The sequence below is a fragment of the Megalops cyprinoides genome, chromosome 21, assembly GCF_013368585.1.
Source record: "Megalops cyprinoides isolate fMegCyp1 chromosome 21, fMegCyp1.pri, whole genome shotgun sequence".
Lineage (NCBI taxonomy): Eukaryota > Metazoa > Chordata > Actinopteri > Elopiformes > Megalopidae > Megalops > Megalops cyprinoides.
In genome coordinates, this window is record NC_050603.1 from 26,766,906 (window position 1) to 26,788,874 (window position 21,969).

General features: G+C 41.4%; 1 long non-coding RNA gene across 1 annotated transcript; it reads right to left on the bottom strand.

The window, feature by feature from the left end:
• Positions 1 to 701: 701 nt before the first annotated feature.
• LOC118796288 lies at positions 702 to 1,369 on the bottom strand. Its single transcript, XR_005005885.1, has 3 exons — positions 1,201 to 1,369; positions 968 to 1,029; positions 702 to 879 (listed from the first exon to the last, which is right to left on the bottom strand). It is a non-coding gene; the product is annotated as an uncharacterized LOC118796288 (long non-coding RNA).
• Between the last annotated feature and the right edge of the window lie 20,600 nt (positions 1,370 to 21,969).

Sequence of the window (21,969 nt, forward strand, 5' to 3'; positions counted from 1 at the left end):
AATAGACTCCTCTGACTGGACCGGAACTAAACGTTGTTCCAGCTTGTTTCTCTTCAGGACCGGTTTGTAGGACAGAACCAAGTACACAACATTGTGGTCAGACATACTGAGTGGAGCTCTACGAAGGGATTTATAAGTTCCCTTGACAGATCCATAACAAAGGTCCAGACATTTCGTGAGCTGTGTTGGACAAGTCAACATACTGGTAAAAATTACACAAGGACTTTCTTGCTTTGCAGTGATTAAAATCTATGACATCAAAACAACGCCAGATATATTGAGAAGCAAAATCCAAAATCTGAGAACCAAAACCCCGAATCCGTAACCAAGAAATCAAACTCTGTAAACGAGAGCCCTGTGATGTTATATTTTCTAGATCCGTTAACCACTTTGGGGGCGGGATCTAGTAGCTCATTGGCTACTGAATGACACAGCACTTTACATCAGCGTCAGCGCGCCAGACTTGCCTTTCGTAGTAATGGCGAACCAGCAAGGGCAGATAAGTTGTTTATATGTCTGTCCCTTCTTTATCATATATTCTCAAGACCACCATTTTTGAAAAAGAAAAATCACTCGTGATTGGTTGGTAGGTCTGTCGCTATTAGTCACCCTGGGCTATTAAAATAAAGGTTTGGGTAAACCCCTCCCTTACAAAAATAATTATAATAATAATTTAATTTTAAGTAATGTGTATAATTATTAAAACTATATCAAAAATATCTTTTTGATATAGGTATAATATGAAATGTCTTTTTGCCGCCTCAGAGTCGTATGTATTTGTCGGCATTCCGTCCGAATGTGGTCCAGTGTGCCGACGTCTGTGATGTGTAGCCGTGTACTTCCGTTTATCTTCCAGTCTCGTTGTGAGGCGAGCTCAGTCTGTGAAGAAAAAATGTAAATGCGTCAGAGAACGTATTTATTTACTTTTATACAGAGTGCATGTAGCCTATTTTTTTTTCAATCTCACCCTTGCTCCGGTTCGTAGCGCCTGCAATTTGCTTCCAAGTTGTGAAGATGACGCACCACTTCCTATAAAATACAGCAAAAGTCATTTTTGTGAAAAAAAAAAAAAAAAAAAAAAAACTTACACTGCTTCTGCTCAAGCACTCATAGCTTTAGCGACTTTCTCGCCCAGTTGTTTACACGCTATTCAGATCTGCTAGTTACTTTTAGCTTAGCAGTCACCAAATATATTCTTACCTTAATTTTGGGATTGTGCGCCCGTCTTTCCCTCGTAGTCTCCTCCACACTTGGGCAGCAGTGGGATTCCAAAGCAGCCATCCTCTCCTCTATGGGCAGCAATATGGTGTTCACTGCGGTGAATTGCTGATTCACATCAGCAGCAAACTGAGTCAGCTGAAGTTATTTTTGTCTTTTTAACGCAAGCATAAAAGACAATTTTGAGAGAAAATTTCTCGCACTGCAATCAAAAATCAAGTTTGTCTTTTTTGCATCGCAAAAAGTTTCGATTAAGAATCAGTCCTCTTTGGTTGCTTCAAAACGTTTTACGAGTCAAAACGCAAGTTGAACTGGACGTAATGGGCGGGATCTACGCTGATGGATGAGAAAAGAGTTTCTATTGGTGGGTTTGAGTTGGATTCACTGCATGGCTACACCCATAAATATAGAAACGTAGATACCTCATTGGCCGCTGCTGTATGTCGCCGCTATGTGTCTGCATGATAGCCATATTGGAGCGGCCAAGATCCGCTAGTAAACGAATGCAATGTGTATTGAGAGATGCAGACTTCTCTACAAAATGGACTGTAACTCCGTAAGTCTGAGCCGATTTTCCTGAAATTTGGTTTGTTATAAACGTGAAAAATTGAATGATACTGGTTACTTATTGGAATTAAATTCTGGGGGCAGATCTAGTCAGCTCTTTGTCAAAACATTAACCTTCTGAATAGCCACAACTTCCTCTGGGACATACAGGCTCCGATCTATGAATAGGCAACACCAAGTAAATTATTTAGAATTTCAGCTTTTCAGAGTTTCTCCAAAAATCAGTGGCGGTTGGTGAGCTGGAAACAGGGGAAGCCAAAACACTACCTTTAAATCTATCATTACTTTCAACCTTTATCCTCCTTGATTAACAATAAAATAGAATATTATTCACAGAATAATCGACACCAATCGCGTAATTAGAATAAATGATTATTATTAAACACCGCAGATTGTCTGTAGTTTGTGTGCTTGCGAAAGCTACAACGTGAGATTGTTTAACAAGGATGGCATTTATCGATTTAAATTACGTTAAATTTAAATGACACATCACAGCTTTTGTGAGGTCTGTGTTCTAAACATTATTGTTCACTGCACTCAACCTAACATAAAAGTTTATTCTCAGTAATATAAATCGATCTAACTAAATTTAGCTCTGTTTTGTAATTTGAATTTTGTAACACAAGAAAGCTATAATGTGAAACATTTAAGAGAAAGCTTTGGGATTACTTGCCATCCTTGTTAATTAAACAATCTCATGTTGTAGCTTTCGCAATAGCACACAAATTTTAATCTGTGGTGTTTCGCAAGCAAAATTATTTGTTCTAATTACGTGACTGGTGTCAATTATTCTGTGAATTATATCCGGGATAATCTGATCATTTTGTTCATTTGAAACGTTCATTTGTTCATCTATTTATACCAGAGAATTTCTTAAAATGGAGTTTGTACCTTTTATAAAAAGGTGTCACCTCTGGATCCCCCCCCCCCCCCCCCCCCCCCACTACCCTGATTTGCATGGTATAGCTCACAGCATTTTCATTTACATGTGAAAGCCGCCCCTAGGCCTAGGGGATGGGGGTTTAACTGCCAAGCTTTGCAGGCTTGTAAAACTGCCAGAAATTCAAACCCCACGTCAATTCCTGGAGGTTCCCGGCAGTTTTCTGTAAAGGATGTAAAGTGCTGTGTCATTCAGTAGCCAATGAGCTACTAGATCCCGCTCCCAGCATCCGGCAATGTGTCCCGCCTCCCCCTGCTGTCAAATTGATGCCAAAACTCAAGCGAGAATCTCTGTAGAACTGAAAGCGAGAGAGAAAAACATAACTGAGAAAGACCATTCTAAAAGCGAAAGTGGTTAACGGATCTAGAAAAAACATAACATCACAGGGCTCTCGTTTACAGAGTTTGATTTCTTGGTTACGGATTCTGGGTTTTGCTTCTCTCATTCTGGGTTTTTTTTCTCAGATTTTGGGTTTTGGTTCTCAGATTTTGGATTTTGCTTCTCAATATATCTGGCGTTGTTTTTACGCCACAAAAATCGCCCATAACAAAGTTTGGTGCATCTGGTATAATCCCTTGAAGCCGTTGCACTGTTTTAACCATAGCCTGAGTTGCTATGTCAACATTAGCCTTCAGTTGAATACAGACCCTTCGCCAGGGCTCATTCTTAGGGCGGGCATATGAACTACATTGGGGGCACAATTATTATACTGTTATTTATTAGACGCTACTGATCGTTGTATTTATGCAGCACTGACCCATAACTACTGAGGCTGCAAACATCCTAACCAAACTGGATAGATTTTTAATGTCCCGATGTTTGGGTTAAATCTTATTTCCAAAGTTACAGTAACATGAAATATCTGCAGCTATTCACAGTCACTGGCACCAATCAGTCGCACCTGCAAGGTTCTGTAAGTATTTTGTTATCTAAACGCACCACGGCGGATGCTGACGCCTTATAATATCACACGGTCATAATTTAAAACAGAGTCAACATGAGACAGCAGCAGCAGACCACTCTAAAAACACTGGTTGCTTCTGACACACATCTGCACGTCCACACACACACACACAATGTGAACTTACTGTGAATGGAGCTCTCTCTCGTTCTCCCTCCGTTAGTATGACTGAAGGCGGTGTTTCTGGGTGTTGAACTGTCTCATTAAGATGTCCTTCCATTCATCTTTGAACTTGTGAGTAAGATCCATTACAAAGGCCAGTTGGATAAGCTGGGACTTGCGTGTGTGTAACATGCTACGCTGATGCTCAGAGAAAACATGCTTCATGTTAAACCTAGGATATATGCTTGAATGACAGTAGGCATGGCCTGGAGTCCAGAGTGGAATGTACTAAGAATATTAGTTATTGTCCATTTGTCATCTTTCAGGGGAATGGGGGTCTCCGTCATCTTCTTTGTCAGGAACGTATGAGCTACAGCATATTCCGATTCAATGATTTCAGTGCCAGCTAATCTCAGGAGTGGACTAATCATCAATGGGTACATGAAATCTTTGGCCTCTGGGTTCAAAGCAGCAAGTGCACATATGAGTTCGCTGTTGCGCTCTCCAAGACGCGTCTCCATCTCTCCTTGCACAGCATCAATAACGCTGTAAAATAATCTCATGTACTCAGTCTTTTCATCTGTGTCGCTCTGTGACTGTCCAACTGTTTCTACAACTAGATATTCACACAGGATCTTGTTGACAATGCGTCTCCTCTTGCTTGGACAGCTAGAACCTGAGTCTGACACAGGCTCAGCCTCATCAGCGGTGGCTGGAGCGGGAGTGCAGAGATCCCACAGCGTAGTAAACTCATTCTCTGTGCGCAGTGCCTTTACACATTCCAATGCACTATTCACAAGTGTAACTGCTGTGAACAAGTCCACATCTTGGCCTTGTAGCATCCTGTTTGGCGGATCGAAAAGTGACAAAACTTTCTGAACAAAGTGCGCAATGAAAAGAAACCTACACTGCGATATGACATGAAGTAGGCCAGTAGCCTCAACCCGCACCTCAGCTCCGTGGCCCTGTATATTCTCCACCAACTTTGTCAACAGTGTTGATATGTCGGTGAAGCTCTTCATCACAACATTGACAGTTGCCAAGTGGCCAGTCCATCTCTGGTCTAAGAGGCGTTTCAGTGTATCGCCCTTGTATTGAATAGCAACAGTAGGTTTCCTGATGAACTTATACAGCATATTGCATACATGAAAAATTCCTCGACAGCTGCTTCACTGGACATGGCAGAAACCACCACCAAATGAGTAGGGGTGTGCAAAAATATCGTTTTTTTCGATTAATTGTTTTTTGAAATTCGTCCGATTTGATATCGATCTGTAAAATTTATGGATCGATCTTTTAGGCTAATGTTTGGTTTGGTTTTCTAGGTTCATTTCCGAAATGGTTAAATATAGCCAAGGAATTACATAGACAGGTTCTGACATAGCGTAACTGTTGGATTAAAGGCAATTACTAGTGCCCCCCCAATTAGATGTCGCTCTCTCGTTTAACTTTGAATGTTTAATGACCTGCGAACGCATAGAGGAAAACCTGTTACATCATTTTTTCTACAATGATACGACCTCTCAGTGTTCACCATGGCTAACCTTACAGTCACACAGACGACACAGGAGAGAGACAAAGCGACCGGCTACTATTCATTTTCAGTGAGAGTTGGCGATTTACAGTGACAAGAGACACGTGGCTGTTGCAAAGCCAACTAGGTGGGGCTTAAATAGACTAGACTCGAGGTCTGTTTTATGCAAATACTGAGCGATGCGACATGGCGAAGGCAGCATGACACACGTTGCTGAAACAAATGATCCAACATTTTGGTTCCAGTCAAACATGGAGGAGAAGCTTATTGTGGCAGTGTCGGGTTTCCCCATACTCTACAATTTGTCTCTTGATACGTACAGAGATATAGCCTAAATAAAAAACATGCATGGAGAAGAATGTCCGAAATCATGGAGATGCCTGGTATACATATTCATATATATGTGCACTGCAGTCACAGCTTTTTAGCTTTAACTTTAATACAGTGCCCAACCACTACCTAGCTACCTAACTAGCTAGCTAGCTAAACTGAACCGCAACACTTGTTAACGAATGCAATGTAATTGCATAAAAAATAATGCAATGAATTGCAGTGTAGCACAATTCAAGAGAAACGTAGTTTTTGTTTTTAAGGAACTATACCTATGTGTTCCTCAAATAAAAAGACTTTGGTATACAGTCATGTGTCGCTTAACGTCCACGATCCATTCTGTTAAACAGGACGTTATGTGATTTGGACGTTGTGCAAACACCATACTATATACTTAGCAAACCTATATGGAATAGGCACGAGATTGGATGCTGCTGCTTATGAGTCGAAGCATACACTGTAATATGGCAAACTTTTTAATTTTATAATTAATTTAAATAATAATAAATAATAAATAAGTAATAAATAATTTTTTAATTATAAGTATGCAAAGTTCACATTAAAACAATGATAGAAAGTACAGTACATAGGCTACATAAGACATTAGCATAGGCGTTTATTATGACTATCAAGACATATGTATTATACAGTGTACTATGTACTGTACCATTATACACCTGGCAGCGCAATCACTTTATTTCCATGAGACATGAGATACACGTGTTGCATGCGGGAAGCACTGCCTTCACTACATCCTGTTCTGCGATTTTTAAACTTTATTATAACCTTATGGGACTACGGATGTATAAGCGAATGGATGTTGTCCGAATGTACATTAAGCTACGCATGACTGTACAAGCCTTTGGCCTTTTCTTTAGTGATTTTCACAATTTCCAGTGACTCTGCATTTGTAAATTTGTGTTCCCTTTAGAGCTTTTTAAACATCTCTCCAAGTATGGAAAGCTGCTATATAGTATTTCATATCTCGTTCTTATTGAATCGATATCGAATCGGAATCTAATCGAATCGGATTCAATCGAATCATTAGCTTGTGAATCGGAATTGAATCGGGGCATCTGTGCCAATACCCAGCCCTACAAATGAAGTTGGTGATTAAAGCAATGAATGTAAGGTATGTCACGATCTAGTTTGTTTTGAAGCAGTCTCTGCACACCACCATGTCTCTGTTACGACCATGGTCGTTACTGTTTGTGTTTGTTCGTTTTCCCCGATATATGTGTTTTGCTCCGGCTGCGTGCGTGCGTCGTTTTACGTTTTCCCCAGGTCCGTCTCATCCCTTCCGGGAGGTGTGTCCTTCGCTGGGTGTCTCCTCCCCTCGCCCGTGATTGGAGCCTTCCCTCATTTCCTGGCCGGCCCGCTCCCTTCAAAGAGGCTCAGTCCGCGCAAGGGAAGAGACCACTTGTTTCTGCATTGTGTCATTATTGATTGTACATCGTTGTGCGTATGTTTAGGTTCTCGTCCTTATGTTTCTGTGAGTATTGTTTTTGGTCTTCGTAACACTGTGGTTGGGTGTGGGAAGTAGGGAGTCGATGCCATTTTCTTTTCCATCTCTTTTTCACGTTGGTTTCGTTAGGAAGGGAGATAGGGAAGTTTTACTGTATCTTTTGTTTTGAGATTTATTTTGTTAGGTCAGTTAGTTTCCCTCTCTCGTTAGTTAGATTGTGTTTTGTTTGTTATTTTGGCTTGTCGACTCCTGAGTTTGTGTTCCCGGTTACCCACTTGATTTATGTTATATGTTTTATTTGTCTTTAAATGTTAAGTGTAATAAATTCTGTTACACTTTCCCCAGTGTTCGCGACCGTGGTCTCCCCTCTTTTTCCCTGTTACGGTCTGACCCTAGACCGGGCCGTAACAGATTTGGGGGCTCGTCCGGGATTTTTTTTCTTTTCCCGCGCTTGTTCTTGCGGTGGGGGGGTGTAGGTGCTCGTATTTGTTGGACTGTGGCTTACAGTTGGCTTGTGGTGATGGCCTCAAGATTTAACTTTGAGCAGTTTGTTCTTTGCCCTTCCCTGGAACAATTCGAGCTGTGCCGAAAAGAGGATTTGCTCCTAGTAGCGGACGTCTTTGCACCAACAAGCACCAACTCAACTATAGCATAATTGAAAAGGAAACTCTCGCGCTGTTGCTGGCACTACAGCACTTTGAGGTGTACATCGGGTCCTCTTCCGAACCAGTCATCGTTTTTACTGATCACCAGCCCCTAACTTTCCTTCATCGGATGTGTGACTCGAATCAGCGCCTAATGCGTTGGTCCTTGATTGTTCAGGGATACAACCTGACAATTCGGCACAAAAAAGGTGCCGATAATGTGGTGGCCGATGCGCTCTCACGCTCTGTGTCCTAGGTTACCGTACAGACAGGATTACCAATGGTTTTTGTCTTAAGGGGTGGGGTGTTACGACCATGGTCGTTACTGTTTGTGTTTGTTCGTTTTCCCCGATATATGTGTTTTGCTCCGGCTGCGTGCGTGCGTCGTTTTACGTTTTCCCCAGGTCCGTCTCATCCCTTCCGGGAGGTGTGTCCTTCGCTGGGTGTCTCCTCCCCTCGCCCGTGATTGGAGCCTTCCCTCATTTCCTGGCCGGCCTGCTCCCTTCAAAGAGGCTCAGTCTGCGCAAGGGAAGAGACCACTTGTTTCTGCATTGTGTCATTATTGATTGTACATCGTTGTGCGTATGTTTAGGTTCTCGTCCTTATGTTTCTGTGAGTATTGTTTTTGGTCTTCGTAACACTGTGGTTGGGTGTGGGAAGTAGGGAGTCGATGCCATTTTCTTTTCCATCTCTTTTTCACGTTGGTTTTGTTAGGAAGGGAGATAGGGAAGTTTTACTGTATCTTTTGTTTTGAGATTTATTTTGTTAGGTCAGTTAGTTTCCCTCTCTCGTTAGTTAGATTGTGTTTTGTTTGTTATTTTGGCTTGTCGACTCCTGAGTTTGTGTTCCCGGTTACCCACTTGATTTATGTTATATGTTTTATTTGTCTTTAAATGTTAAGTGTAATAAATTCTGTTACACTTTCCCCAGTGTTTGCGACCGTGGTCTCCCCTCTTTTTCCCTGTTACGGTCTGACCCTAGACCGGGCCGTAACAGTCTCCCTGACATTAGCGACGCACCATCATAAACCTCACTCAGGATTTTGTCGAGGCTGAGTCCAGCTTTCGTGAGCTCATTGATGATCACACCAGTTAATGTCCCTGCATCCCCTTTCTCTGATGTAGCCATAACCAAAAGACACTCATGTATCCTGTAGTTTTCATCAACGTAACGCAGAACTACATATATATATATATATATATATATATATATATATATATATATATGGCCTATAGGATCCCGTGTTCCATCCACTTTTATTGTGTACCAGCTAGCCCCGACCTGTCTCACTATTTCTTCGGTCACAATACTGCTCATCAGTTCGATCATCTCATTTTGGATTTCTGGGCTGGTGTAGTGTGCTTTCCGTGGAATTGTTTTTATAATCTTTGCCAGCTCCTTGTCTTTTTTCATGGTGCCAGCTGTTCTGCATTTAGCATAGTGGAAATTTCGGTCCCTGTCTCCATACGTTTTACCGATTCCCTCCACATTAATTCACAGGTTAAATGCTCCTTTGATGCGGCCTGCTTACTCAAACCCTTGCCCGTTTCAGTGGCATGTTTCCAATAGGTGAAGCCCTTAACTGAGAAATTTGCATCTGATGATTTGAATTTCCTGCACGGATAGCAAAATGCAGCGTCATTTTTAACAGAATACTCCAGCCAGTCCCAGTTCTTGTACCAGCTTGCAGAGAATAAACGTTTTTTGGAACCAAACATTCTTACTGGAAATTGATTGAGCGCAACTTGTTTGGGTTTATCCGTACCAAGGTCATCCACTGATCCCACAGGCAGGTGTGGTGCCATTACTTTCCCTCCTGCAGCAGCATGGCTAGCAGAGCTAGCTGATCCGGGGCCACTGCTGGCTGCAGGCACAGGCTGCATTTCGGCATCTTCTCCGTCTTCTTTTTCTCTGGGATTAGTGGCGGAATCTTGCTCCAGTGGGTTGGAGGTGCTTGTAGATTTAAAGTTGAGCCACTTGCGTATATCCATTTTTACTTCTTCTAACTTCTAAAGCTTGTAAATCACTGTTGTCACAGCTTGACTGGCATCCCAACTAGCGCACGCCGCGCACGTCACGCAATTAGCCTAGCTAGTTGTGCTAGGTAACTACATCAACTTCCATTTTCTATTTTATTATCTTTATTTATAAGAAATATGAAGTTGGTATCTTTACTGGATTTTAACAGAAAAATTAAATGATGTATAAGGAATTTAAATGACAAATTTTCAGACTATATCTGCGGGCCAATGGCGGGGCACTAACAAGCTCGGTGGGTGGGCGGGCCATGCCCCTAAATGCCCGCCCATAATGACAGGTCTGGGTGAATATACACAAGCGTAACACATAACTGTGGGAATTCCCTTGGCAAATAAGGGCATACTCACACTAGGCCCAGTTGCCTTGTACCGTGCCCGAGCATGATTGTCCCCCCTCCCCACTCCCCCGCTGGCCGGCGCTCACATTGCGCTTAACATTCCGAGCCCAAATGTGCTTACGTCATCACGATGCAACTTTTTGTGTTGAAGAAAAGCGCTCCCACACAGCGCAATGGAGTTCATGATTGTACTTAATTTGTGGCTTATTTGGAGTGACACACGGTCATCTCACGTGCCTTATAGATTTATCGATTATGCAATGCAGCGATTTTCATTTAATCGTGCTGCACGTATAGAAGGAGGGAGCTGACGTTTCAGTCATTATGCTAAGGGACAGACCAATATTTTGTGTCAAACTACAGTAGCCTAATCACAGTAATGTTAGCTAATGTTAACTAGTTAGGGCTACTACTTAAAGTATGATTAGTTTTATTTCGCTTGCTAGTAATCAAGCTAATTTGAGGATCCACAGAGTTGTTTTTAGGTATAGATCTACAGAACTAACCAATCGAATTTTGGAGGTAGCCAGCTTGTTATATTCAGGGTGCTTTCACACTAGAGCTTTTGGTGCTGACTCGAGTCCACTTGAGCCGTTAGTTTGGTTCGTTTAGTTCATGTGAACGCTGTTTTCCGAACTCGAATGTGCACCAGGGACCGTACCCGAGTCCTCCAGAAAACAGCGGTCTGGGGTACGGTTCACTTGAACTCCAGTGTGGTTTGCATTTGGTGTGAAAGCTATCTGATCTAAAACCAGGAAGTAAGCACTATTGATGACGTGTAATTTGTTATTTGCTTGTCACATCGAAGAACTATTCGGGAAATAATTGCAGGTAGCCACACTGTTCGCTCATCTTGAGGGTATGCGTGTATGCTCTGCAAGCAAAGCTGCAAATTCATTTCGCATTGCCGCCTGTCTCCACAAAAACCTCCTTATCCAAGCAGCTCGTATCAGTCTCAGACAGTGGGACGCTTTTTTGGCATAGTGAAAATGCTGAACACGGTTATTTTGGTGCTGACACCATATTAACAAAAAGATGAATAAGAAAACTAGTGTGGCTTTCCATTTTGCCCCCCTTTTGCGTCGTTGCCTAGCGACATTTGCAAATAAAAGCTGTACATTCCTTACATGTTGATGACATAAACGGACCAGGGTTCGCAACCAAAAAATGTAATGTGAACTGAGACCAGCGGGGGCAGGGGGAGGGGTAATAATCACATTTGAGTTTGGACCAGCAAAACGGACCAAGTGTGAAAGCGACATAAAGGAAGTCAGCTGGCTAATCAAATGATAGTTTAAAGGAATTTTTATGACTGGGCATGTAACTAACAGATATCCAGCTAACTATTGCTATAATGGATATAGCGTATATCCATATATATGGATATATATATTGTTAAATGGGGCAGTGACATCATTGACGTCTTGTTCGAATTCTGTGCTTGGGGACAGTTAGCGATCACACTGATGCGTACCGTGCCCAAGTCCAACTGAACTGCGCCCGAGCCCATCTGTTCAAGCGGGCCCTAGCATGGTACAAAGCGATCACACTAGTCAAACGAACTGGACTTTGGTGGTCAAACGTGCTTGGGCACGGTACGGATCGCCTAGTGCAAGTACACCCGAAAAGGGTCGTAGGGATACAGACAAGAATTCGATGTCAGGTGTGCATAATGTCTCCCTAACGACCACTGTATTACACCAGTTTTTATTGACATAGAGACACAAGCCTCTACCAAGTGAAGGCACTAATGAAGCAGGAGGAACTCACGGCTATACTGTAGAGGCTCCCGGTACTCACAAAGTCCACTCAAAAAATGGCATAAAAAAAACATCATAAGAAGGAAAAAGCCCGTCATATTCAGGTAAGTCATTGTTGCTTCTGACACCCGCAGATTAATTAAGAAAAATAATGAAGTAAAGTATGAAGTATAACGATAAATCAAAACAAAACAAATTAGAAAACCACTACACACTGCACAACTGCTGCTGTGTGTCGCCATTACCAGCGCCATCACCATCATCATCATCTGTATTATTTAAGTATTTTTCAAAATCATCCTAGTGCAGACTTGGAAATAATGGGAATTTCCAGAAATGATATGCTTTAAAAAATAATAAACAATGAATGGCTATGGGGTTTTTGGGACTTTCCAGGTGAAAGATAATGGTGTATTACATGAGATGAGGTGATCTTGAAGGAGGAACCTGGGAGGAGTTAGGAAATTAAGTCACAGTAAAGGAGGAGTTGGGAAAACAGCATAAAAAGAGGATGCAGGCCAAAGGGTGTCAGAGTGTGTTTGGGGATATGCTTGTGAATGCATTGTAACCTGTTGCTCTATGGACCAACCTGGTTTACTGTATGTGATTGATCACCATATGCAATAAACCAAAGCCTTAACTTACATCAGACTCTGTAAGAACTTATTATTTCCAGAAGACATCGAAGTGTGGAGGAAAACCCTCGGTCCATTTGGCCCAGACCAGGGGGACATCCGCTACAGCCACAGCAGAGACACAGTAAAGTTACAGTAAACTTTACTCACTGTCAGGTATCTTTGTGTAGGTGTACAAACAGAAAAATTACACCGTCTGTTCAGTCCAAAATTGGCAACTTGGTGATCGGTGGCTAATTTTTGTTCCCATTGCCGTCACTGCTGATGGAGCCGCGATATTTAAAAATTGCCTCACATCGCTCAGGAAGCAGACAAAAGCTTGACATGGCTGCAGCTTGCAGGCTCCCAGGATGAGAAACTGAGCTAGGTATCAATGGAAACCATTAGGGCCTCTGAGTCCCTAAGTACAAGCTTGGCAATCACTAGCTTCATTTTAGTTCCCATCGCAGTCTCTGCTGACGGAGCCACAATATTTATTTTGAATGGGCAGAGAGACAATAAAGTTGAAGAAAACTTTATTCGCTGTCAGGTATCCTTGTGTAAGTGTACAAACAGAAAAATTACGCCGTCTGTTTGAGTCCCAAATTATGGCCACGTAGGAGGATGCCTGTTAAATATCAAGGTCAAGTTCACAAATTTTCCACTTTTTTTAGAAATCACATGCAGTACCCCACTTTGACCACCTAGACTTGGTGTTTGAATAATGATGTCATTGTTTACATTTTTGCTTAGAAACGGTAAATGATTGACAGGCTGTTTTTTGTCACTTTTCTTAAACCTAGCATAAAAAATGAGATAAATTTTCACTCATTCTATTTTTTCTTTCCTTTGAAGTGCAAGGCACAAGGCCTTGTCTCACAGCTCAAATCTTCACATCTCGCTGCGACTGAACCAAACATCTGACCAAGAATGAACAAACATTGTTGCTCTCGGCTCGGCCAGGGGTACCACATATCTGAGCCCCGGGTTGGTGCAGCGCCCCCTTGGCCTCAATGGTAGGCCTCTGAATCACCCCATGCATATGGGAAGCGAATGAGCTAGGGCTTCCAAACTCATCGTGCACACTCTCTACCAACACAAGATGACAAGTGCAAAACATCAAGACTGTGCTCTGCTCTGGTGAATTTTGGCAAATTTTTCAAATAATTACTGCAGGCAATGTTAAGTCAATGGCAGGCCTCAATGTAACATTTCCCCCCATGGATACAGGAAGCAAATGTGCCAGGGTTTCTAAACGTGGTGATCACACTCTCTCGTGATAGGAGATGACGCATGCAAAAAATCAAGACCGTGCTCCACCCTGGTGAATTTTGGCAAATTTTTTTCTGGAAGCTTGGAGCTACTTAGAATCACTAATAGGCACAACAACAACTACATTACCCAACATCCTCAGTACTTGAATGACATCAAGTTTCACCTAAATGATGCTTTTCTTCACTCATTTAAGAATGACACCAAATTTCTTATGAAACGATTCTTTCTTAAATGTTTTAGATCTTGGTTTTAATCCCCACAATATAACAAACAATAATCCCCACAATATAACCTGTGCACTCGACCTCCCAGCGTCTCTCTCGTGCTGCTCCTACTCACCTACCTAAATAGTCCTGGCATCCCCTTAACTAGATAGGTGCGGAGCACACACCGGCAGCGAATCCCATCAAAAACCCTTTCAGTTATATTACATTTAGCCCTGCTGCACGCCCGAGCCCCCTTGCTCACCCAGGGAGTACAGCGTGACTGATTACTGCTGTCAGGAGAAACTCCTGACATACACAAGAAAGATTTGTCAAAACGGACGTTCGTGCCTGTCATCCACCTTGAAAGTAAGCACTAAGTAAATGATACCACACTGTCTAGTAGATTATTAACAATGAAAAGACTAATAAACACAAGCGCACATGTCAACCCTGACACATTGCCTTACATGCATTCATATTTCATGCATTCATATATGACAGGCGTTCACCATCCATGTTTCAAACACAAAAACCAGAGGCAAGCGCAAATGTCTTTATGTCTGAAAGATTCAGAGCCTCCAGATGAGGAACATTTAGTTATATTGGCCGGCTGCGGGCGTCTGCCCTTCCTCAGGTCACATTAACTAACTGTACACGATTCTATCAAAAAATAAATACATGCTGAAATAAAATTATAATAGTAATGCAAATTAATATGGTGGCTGAAATCTCCGTTCATGGTCAAATAGAGCTTCCTGTCGAGGCAAAAAGCTTACGGCACCTGGTATCCCTACCCGGTCTCCTATCCAAGTACTAACGAAGCTCGGCTCTGTTTAGCTTCCAGTCAGACGAGATTGTGTGTGTTCAGGGTGGTATGGCCGTAAGCAACGAGCATGCCTTCAAATAGCCATTTTATATATGTCCCCTTGAATTTCAGCATGAGCTGTTATGGATTTTGCCATACACTTAATGTCATTCATGACTTCCGTGTCATCATGGAAGCCTAAATGTTAATCCAGGACAATCATTGCAGCAAGTGTAATGGCGTTCTTAAGTGTTAAGGCGCTCTTGTTCAAAATCCAGCCAAAAGACAGACAAGCAGACTTCATTCTTTGCTGAATATTTACTTTAATCCTACACTCACTTTCCATTGCACTGTAAATTGCACGGGCAGCATACCCACAACATTGAAAAAAATCAATTTTAAATGCTCCTCCCTCACAGCTCCGACTCTGCTTTGCTTCTAAGAGCAAATGACATCAGGGCCGGCCCAACGCATAAGCGAACTAACCCCCTGCTTAGGGCCCACCGTGGCCACCAGAGGGCCCCCAAGAGAGCTTGAAATGTTTTTGATTTATTTATTTTTTGTGATATATTATGTCAGTGGTAATCATACAAAAACCCAATATTATGTTAACGGGCTGGTTAGTTAATACTACTGATTTAATCAATTACCGCTGCCTCTGTCAGAGCTGGTGTCACGTTCATGCGCATGCGCACTGTAACGGACGTTAACTACATTTTGATGCAAGCACTCCTGTAGCCAGCTATGAGGTTGCCGAGGTCTGGACCTCGGTAATTTTTTCCCTCTCAGGCTGACGTGTTGCACTGTATGTGTGTATGAATGAACATAATTTTATTTTGTGAACGAAAGTGTTTTGACATAAAAACCCCTGCCTGATGCATCTATTAGGCTAATGTTAGAGCATAGCCTAGACAGAACAGTCAACAAATCTGAGCGAATTCTCTGTAGGCCCTATGGTCGTATCGATCTGCCAAATAAGACTTATTTCAACCAATTAGAACTTATTCCTCAGTGATAAGCGACCGTGTTTCTGTCACATCTGATAGTCGGAGGGACAAGAACAACGAGAGCTTACCAGCAGTGAGTAACATTTCAGTGTCTGCTAACTAGTGTCCTTTTTTGAAAACCAAAATATGGTCACTGAAGGTAAATATTAACGCTACATATTTACCATGTTCACATAGGCCTATCTGTTGAACCGATCTGTTCACTACCTGTGGGACAGCAGCGCTTCTGAATGACATCGTATCATTTTGTATCAGCTAAATGTTATCGAGCTAGCTAGCAAGCTAGCTAATTAGCTAGCGTTAGTTAATCTAATCTAATGTTAGCTAGCTAGTTAGCTAGGGTTGCTAGCTAACACTCACTGTTATCAAATACTAAATATAATACTGCATTGTATGGTTTACTAATTGACAAAAATGATTCAGGAAGAGCCTGCCTAAAAGTTTTAGAAAAACTGTGTTTGCTGAGGAAAGAGTGGAAGAGAGAGTGGTAGCATGCAGCGCGTAGCTCAATTGCCAAGCAACAGTGAGGCAACTGTCACATGTCTCTGAAATGGCTAGCTAGCTTGTAACATTAACCAAACTATAACAACCTCACCAGTAATCACAAGCGCAACACTGGCTGAAGTGTGGGCAACTTTATGGTAATGAGCCATGACGCGGTTCGGCGGCAACCAATCGGAATAGAAGTGCTCCGCTCTACAGAATTCTAAAGAGCACAACGGTGTAAACTTTTGTTCCCACCAAACATTAGTTCCCAAGCACGATGGAGGAGAGTTTTACTTAATTAATGTAGGCTACACACAAATTAACGTTAGGTTAAGGTTAGTAAACGTGTCCTATAAACTGCATGTTGAAATTTGACTTGGCATTTAGCATCAATACAAAAGTCACACCACACAAATGGCTTTTAATTATTAATTTATTTCGTTAGTTTATTTTGTTGCCAAACATGTAATTATAATTGTTCATTTCTTTCCTTCATTGATCGATTTCTTACCTTAACATTTAAAAGATTTCACGAGGTTAACTACCCCACTTGTGGTCAGTCAGCACAAAGATACCAGTGGACACGTTTGTTTGCTTTACAGCCCCTTTAAATAACGTTTGCAAGCCCAAGCATTCCAAAGGAACTTGTGGCTGCCTATTTCATCTATTTCAGAGCGTCCACTTCTTCGACACTGTTGTCAGCAGGGCGGCCAGAGCGAATTTTGACGCTCTCGCCGCTCCCGGTGTGAACGTACAGTTAGAGTTGCCAACTTCCTGAAATGGAAATAAGGGGGGGGGGGGGGGGGGGGGGGGTGTTCGACTGAGGAGCTCCAACTACTGTGGACTGTGGAATAAAATAGTTAATATTATTTACTACTCAGTTGTTACTGTTTACATTATATGAACCTTAAATATGATGCACTTTCACTTTTGTGGTAAAAACAATCACAGTGTGTCTATCAGTGTTGGGGAGTATAATATGTATATAATCTAATATAATAATATTATACTTTGTATGCATGTGAGTAAAAACTAAAAGGAAGGGTCAGAAGAAGGGTCAGAAGAGTACAGAAGACTGCAGGAGGGGTAAGCAGCGGTGAGATACCTGTATGCCAAAGAAGGCCTGTTGTAGGGCTGTTAATGAGAGTTGGCCACTGTCTGAGCATGGCTCGGAGGATGGACCCTGATTGTAAGATAAAAGAGTTGGACGCTGTAAAAGGGGAGTCATAAACAGGGGTTCTTTATGGAATACAGCCAAGGCAGAGCAGGTCAAGAAGGGACAGTTATTTTTTATAGATTAGATATGCGTGGTCTTGGAGGTAATAGTGTAGCAGCCAAAGCGGGATAATTATTTTTAATTAGACAGGTGTGATCTTGGAAACAGTAGTGTACAGAACGTGTGTTATGAAACTGAAGGAGGGGGTCTGAGTCTAAGCTCTAGGAGGAGCTAAGGGAATAAGCATAAAAAGAGATGCATTTGGGGAATTTTCTGACGGCTTGTGGGACTGCTTGTGGGACGGCTTGGGGATATGACTGATGACATTACTGCTCCGCGGACCAGCCCTGTTTACTGTATGTGATTACGAGCCATATACAATAAACCTATTACATCAGTATATTTGTTCTTTAATGGGCACTGGAATTTACTCTCTGAAATTATTATAAAAAGGTATATAATAGTTATGTAACTTGGTGAATTATTGTGCAAGTGTGGAGGGAGCCCCCGGTCTATTCGGCCCAGACTTGAAGGGGTACACAAACCACACGTACACAAACCAAAAAAATATAATACCCTGCTATTCATGGGAAAGTGCAAGGAATGTCAGCTTTTTATGACCCGCAGTTGTTTGTATTTCAGTTGTTAGCTACATAAAAATGGCAAAAAAGTAATTTAACTACTATGCAAACATGAATGTAGTTGAGCATGCTAAAAGCACGCTACTGCAAAATGTAGTTAAGGCTAACACATTAAACCGTCTGGTTTCCTTATACACTTCCAGACCTCCACATGCATAGTAAAGATAAAGTAAATGGCTGATATATCAATAACTTAAATTAATATGCCAATAACTGTGGTTAAAATCAAAAACTAACATCTATTGGCAATGCTTATGACGTTGGCTGGCAATAATTTATCTCCACCAAGTAACAAGCTTAATCGTACCATGTCAAGCTCCGCTTTTCTCTGGTGGGGTGAAAGTGAATGCTTACAATTTACACATGGGGTATACACTTAGTCAGAAATTTTCCACCACGTATGACCTGTGAATAAGTGGGCACTTTTTGCAATAAACTCAACTGAGTGGCATTTTTTGCTGGCATGTGACTTTTTTGTATTATATTTTGTTATAATTTCATATCACATGCACATTGTCTATTTGTCAATTTTTTTCACAAAGTAGTTTGAACTACTTTGTCTAAGTAGCTTTAGTTTTAACCAAACTAGATTTCTCCCTAGGATAGCTTTGCTGTAGTTCAACTTCTTCCAGTGGGAAGTAATTGATAGCTTGCAAAGCTATCAAAGTAGCTTCCCCAACACTGGTGTCTATCAACAAGATTTGGGTTTAAAAATCTATATGATTAGGCTATTATACATACTATAGGCCAGCCGCCTCCGTGAAGCTGGCCCCCCATGTCATCAGAAAATTAAGGTATCGCTGTTCATTTGTTCTGCAAAAATCATCGTTTGTGCTGTTAAGGGTTTTAAGTAATTAAACTTTACATTTTCTGGCCAGTGACGTCACTCAGCCCCCCATCATTGTCCAAATCGCTCCATAGTGGGCGCAATCGTTTGTGCTGATATGTGCCGTTCAAAGAAACATTTTTTGCTACTAAGTTTCTTGCTGTGACTCATGACCAATGAGAAGCGCATTCTCTGTTTGGGTAGTGGAACATAACATGACAGACAGGCTGAGGGAGAGCAGCAGGGTTTCCTTCTATCTCATACAAATCGCCCTGTCATAATAGTCTAATCTGTAATATTTCTCTGCCATAGATTTGCACTGAATTGATTCTCAAAAATATGGAACAAAGCGCGTCCCGTATCAGTTCAATACGGAGCACGTCTTTTAGTTTCCAATTACGAGATGATTCCATATTTTACAGGACGGTTGCCAACCCTAGGTACGCTGCTTCTTGTCAGTGTGATTTCATTTTACAGCACTGGCTAGCCTCATAATTCGACAGCTTTGAAAATTAACGTTACCTGTGCAATGTGGTCCAAAAGAGTTACAATATGCTATATCAACTAACTTACAGTACTCGGGGTTAGCTAGCTAAGATTGGCTAGCTAACGTCAGTCACCTTGCTGCTGTCTTTTTTAACCCATTCATGTCCTTAACAGAAACATCTTTGCTCACAAGAAGGGACTAGCCCACTGATTTTACAGGAATGGTTAAAAATGCCTTAAAAGTGAGTTGGTGGTAAGAAAGTAGGGACATTTGTTTAGCCTACATTTTTGGTGCACAATGGCCTATTAGAATTGCAAATTTTCCTGGGGAAAAAAGTAAAAAAAATAAATACAAATGTACAGCTATAAAATAAACCCACCCTACTTATGCTTCTGGACCTCAGTTAAAATTTTGCCTTGGCTACAGCCCATCATGCAAGCACGGTCAGTCAGACTAATGTTAGGTTACAGTCCGTGCGAATGATCAAGCATTGACAATAGTCAATAGTAGGCCTATTGGTGGCGCCAAGGCGGTGAGGGGGCCCCAAATCAAATTCTGCTTAGGGCCCCATAAAGGCTTGAGCCGGCCCTGAGTTAGTGTGTTGCTGTATGAATGCCAGTAAGTCCAATGATGGAGTAAAGTAAACATTTCAGTCGTTTTAATCAAATCTACAGTCCCTACCACTATTCAGTTAGAAAAAGGCACTGGTACTAGATCATGGTACAAATTTCAGTTTCAAAAGTTAAGAGGAAACAAATTTTTTGTAATTGAGAGCAGTGATGGAATGACTATCATATTTGTGTTGCCTTATTCACAAACACTACTGATTTTTGAAAATGTTGGTTGCTTTCGCAAAACTTGTTGCTTGTCATGGTCAGAGTTGGTGCGTAAAGTCTCAGCAGAAATTATGATGAAATGGCTGACATACTGTAGTGATGTTGAATTTTGCCAGTTTGCATTGAGAGCTGGCTCAGAGTTATCTCCCTTTTTCCATGGTATTTTATATTCAGCTCAAAGGTGTATTATGGCAGAACGCGAAAGCTCCAGGAAAGAGAAATCAGGACTACTGGCGTGCATTATATTATTTTAGTTAGCCAGAGTGGTTAAAATGTGAGCTTGCAAGCCAATCTATTGTGCCATAGTTGCACTTAGCTACTCGGTGTAATTTAACATGCGAATCCCATTTACACTGACATATATATGGTTATAGGTCTGGTTCATTTACACCAAGAGCGTAGCCTCAACTGCATATATTGGAATGGGTTTGAATGTTCAGGGTTCACTCCCACACCGTTGAACCCGAAGTCAGTGCTTTTCACGTGCTTCGTTACTGCTTTTTATTGGATTAAAGACGGACTTTCACATCAATACACATTCTTCATTGGTGATGTAGCCAACAAGAGGGCACGTGCGATAAAATTGACGGGGGTACATTTTATATTAAGAATGATGGGGTTGAATTATTGTGCTGAATGGTGTTTTTATCTTTTCCTGGGCATTAACGCTGAAGCTAGTTCTGTTGTATCTAGCTTGGGTCCTAGCATTCGACTGGGATTGTCACAGTTTCTCTCACATAGATTCTGGGTAACTACACAGACTATAGGCTGTGTCTACTGGGGGTGTACTTTGAAGTAGTGTTCAATATTTTGGGACACTGTGCAACATTTAGAGGTGTTTGTTTACATCCTGTTAATGTTGAGCTTTAGGTAAGAATTAACCAATTGGTTAATTCACATTATTTATCAACACAAAGGACAAGTGGTTATCAATTGGTATAAAGTGATTTCATGTGTGGCTTCATATGTAAGTAGTTCATGTAAATGGTAGTTTTTGAAACTGTAAGTTTCTATATATGAATTAAGTGCATCATCTGAATGATTTGTGTGCTTCCAAACTAAGAGGAACAAATACCAATATCAATTTCTAAATTGTCTTCCATTTTTTAATTGTATATGTGATAATACTGTAGTTAGTGCTACCTCTGCAGCCTACAACAGCCAAATAAACAGATACAATTATGCTATTACTGTGTCCTATACAGTTATGCTCTGTGATTTCTCTGTGAACCCATTTCAGATTGTAGTGTTTCCAGCGGTGTAAGATTGTTAAATAGAATTGTGTGGATTTGAATTCTAAGTGTTGTGTTACAGCACTCATATACATTCTCAAACCCTCATTACATTTCATTAATTCAAGAGCATTTCATTGATTCTGGAGCATTTTATTGACACTCTGGTGACACCCAAGGTTGAAATGTTAGCACTCGATCTAGAGACATCTATTCATGCATATATGGTGCACAGTAGTAGAACGAGAAGTGTCATGTCACAGTGAAAGATGAGTTTGCTCCTTAGTCTGCTGTTTTACTGGCACTGACATGGGACCAGAAGTTCAAATGTGTCATGAAAAGCCAAAGGCTGCTTATTATGTAACATAAGCTATGGTTTCATTGACGCTGCAGTGAGGTAATTATTGAAAACTATATACACCAAACCCTCACTTAGCATG